Genomic DNA, 3,351 nt, shown 5'->3' on the forward strand with positions numbered 1-3,351 from the left:
CTCTATTAAATACGGCTCGTTGACTATTAAGTATCATATTCAGTTTTTCTGAACTATATGTAAATTTTTCAACCAAAGGTTTGTACTTTTCAAGTTCTTTAGTTAGAGTTTGTTTTTAGGTTTTTAGAATGTTTAAATCTTTTATGACATTCTCGTTTAAGATTTGTTTATTATTTTTAAGTTCTGAAATTTCCTTAGTTAGTTTTTCAATATCTTTACTCAAGGTATTAGTCTTTTGAGTTAAGAGTTGATTGCTTGTCTTAAGTTCTAAATTTTCTTTGGTGATAGAGTCCTTATCCTTAACTAATTTATCGTATTTATGTAAGTAAGATTGATTAGCTAGCTTTAGCTCTTTGTTCTTAAGGTTTATAGCCTTATATTCTATCATTAATTCATTAAATGCATCATACAATTCATCAAATGTAAAATCTAGATGCGTTTCGGACGTTACCTCATTTTTATTGGCCATGAAGCAGAAATTGGCCTTTTCTTCTTGTTCTTCATCCGATGATGAAGATGATGCGTCGGAGTCCGATAAGGTGGTGACAAGGGCTTTCTTCTTCTTGTACTTGCTGCTCTTCTTTAGTAAGGGACACTCAGCTCTGATGTGTCCCGGCTTTTTGCACTCATAGCAACCAATCCCCTCACTTTCCCTTTCCTTACCTTTATCCTTGCGGTAGGAATTTGAGGGGCCTCTCCTTTGATGAAAGGACTTTTTATTGTTGATGAATTTTCTGAACTTGCGCACTAGAAGAGCCTCATCATCATCTCCCTCATGATCCTCTTCTTCACTGCTGCTACTGCAAGACAAGTCCTTGTTAGATGATGTAGATTTAAGAGCTATTACCTTTTTCTTATGGGAGGACTCCTCTTCGTTGTGTTGCTTCATGGTTAGCTCGTGAGTCATTAGGGATCCAAGGAGCTCTTCAAGTGGAAGCTTGTTCAAGTCCTTGGCTTCTTGGATTGCCGTCACCTTGGCTTCCCATGATCTTGGTAGACAGCGAAGAATTTTTCTGACAAGATCACTGTTAGTATAGTTTTTGCCAAGGCTTTTTAGGCCATTGACAATGTCAGTAAACCTAGTGAACATGCTAGTGATTGTTTCATTTGAATCCATCTTAAATAGTTCATACTTATGAACTAATATATTTATTTTGGATTCTTTGACTTGATTCGTGCCCTCATGGGTCACTTCAAGTCTGTCCCAAATCTCTTTTGCAGAATTGCAAGTAGAGACTCTATTGAATTCATTCCTATCTAACGCACAGTAAAGCACATTCATTGCTTTAGAATTGAGTTGTGCCTTTCTCATGTCATGTTCATCCCAATCCTTTTCTAGTTTGGGTACAGTGACCCCCTCTACATAGATGGATGGGATGTATGGTCCATTTGATACAATGGTCCACATCTCATAGTCTTGGGCTTGGATGAATATTCTCATCCTAGCCTTCCAATATGAGTAATCGGATCCATTAAAGAATGGGGGTCTTTGGGTGGACTGACCCTCAATGTGGGAAGATCCAAATGGGGTTGTCATTTCGATCTTTTACTCTTAGGGTAGAAGAGTTTAGGCTCTGATACCACTTGTTGCCCAGATAGACAACCCAAGAGGGGGGGTGAATTGGGTTTTAAAATAATTTAGCTATTTAAAACGTTTGTGGATGACTAATTAATGCTTTAGCGTGATGATTAATTAGTTACTATGTGCTGTGAATGAAAAGAGAGAAATAGAAAGAGACAATCAATCACAAACACAAAGTTTTTATAGTGGTTCGGAGCTAACCCTTGCTCCTACGTCCACTCCCCAAGTCTTACTTGGGAATTCACTATAACCCCTTGGATTACAGCCGGTTGTTTTCCAAGCTCACAACCAAACTTGTTGTTTTACGAGCTCACAACGAACTCGGTCGGTTTTTCCAGGCTCACCGACTAGAACCAACCCCGATTGTTTTCCCGGGATCACAATCGAACCCTTACACGTTGGTTTTACACTCGGCTCACCAACCAACCTCTACACCCTTGATTCAATCCCCCGATTGAACCAAGCAAAGATAAGATGTAAAGAAAAGGACAAACAGAAAAACAAAGCTTCTCAAAAGCAGATAAATAACAATATAAACTGAAGAGAGGTTAGAAGCCCTCAAACACGTTTGAGTTGGAGTTGAGTAGGGCTTCTTGAACTTCGGGTCTCCTCTTGAATGTCTGGTCGACTTGAATACAGGAGGAGTCTTCTTTAAATGCTGGGAAGAGGAAGTTGGATGGAGTTAATGCCGCTCTTTCCTCTTTTCGTTGAAAACCAACTTGCAGAGAATGAAAGCTTGATCTCTTTGAATGGAATGGTCGTTTTTTCTCTTGCTACAGTCCTCTGTGGCTATTTAAGCCATCCCCCACGGAAACTAGCCGTTAGACACCTTTTTCTGCCCGTTCTGCACACTCTGCACAACCTGACAATATGTCCGTTGGGGTTGGAGTCGACTCGCGCGATCAGGAGTCGACTCGGCTGTAGCGGGAGTCGACTCATGCTTTTCTGGAGTCGACTCGGCAACTGTTCCAGATTTGAATTAAAGTAGCCTCTTCGACTGGGAGTCGACTCGTCTTGACCCGGAGTCGACTCGCCAACTTCTGGAGCTGACTTGGCATTTTCGGAGTTGGCTCCTCCCATGAAATCCGTAGATCAACTTTTCAATTTGGTCCGCTCGAGTCGACTCGACAATCCTGGGAGTCGACTCGGCGCTCAGAGCCCGAACTCCCGATCTTCTGTCTTTTGGCTCGTCCAGTCTTGGAGTCGACTCGAACTTCCCCAGAGTCGACTCGGCTCTCAGTTTCCGAAACTTAGTCTTCTGCCTTTTTGGTGTACCGCTGCCTTGGAGTCGACTCGAGCTGTCTGGGAGTCGACTCGGCTCTCAGAGACAACAAATTGATCTTCTGTCTTTTTGGGTCGCGCTGTCTTGGAGTCGACTCGCGTATTGCGGGAGTCGACTCGAATCTCAGAGTCCGAAAACGGTTCTCTGACTTTTGCCTTGTGTTCCACTGAGAGTCGACTCTCACTTTCTTTGGAGTCGACCTGCCAACCATCGAAGTCGACTCGCGTTCTACAGGAGTCGACTCGAATCTCAGGGTCGAAAAAATGCTCTCTGACTTTTCTGTCTGTAGCTTCTTGGAGTCGACTCATATTACTCCGGAGTCGACTCGGTAGGCATCGGAGTCGACTCGCGCACTTCAGAAGTCGACTCGCTGACAGGTTTTGAGTTGATGCTTTCTGTTCATCTGTCTGTTCTCAGTCGGAGTCGACTCGTACTGGTCTGGAGTCGACTCGAGCCCGTGCCAGGGATTCTGATACGCTTGGAGTCG

Source organism: Phoenix dactylifera, chromosome 10 (genome assembly GCF_051530095.1).
Source record: "Phoenix dactylifera cultivar Ajwa chromosome 10, Ajwa_hap1_PhDact_Kaust_v1.1, whole genome shotgun sequence".
NCBI lineage: Eukaryota > Viridiplantae > Streptophyta > Magnoliopsida > Arecales > Arecaceae > Phoenix > Phoenix dactylifera.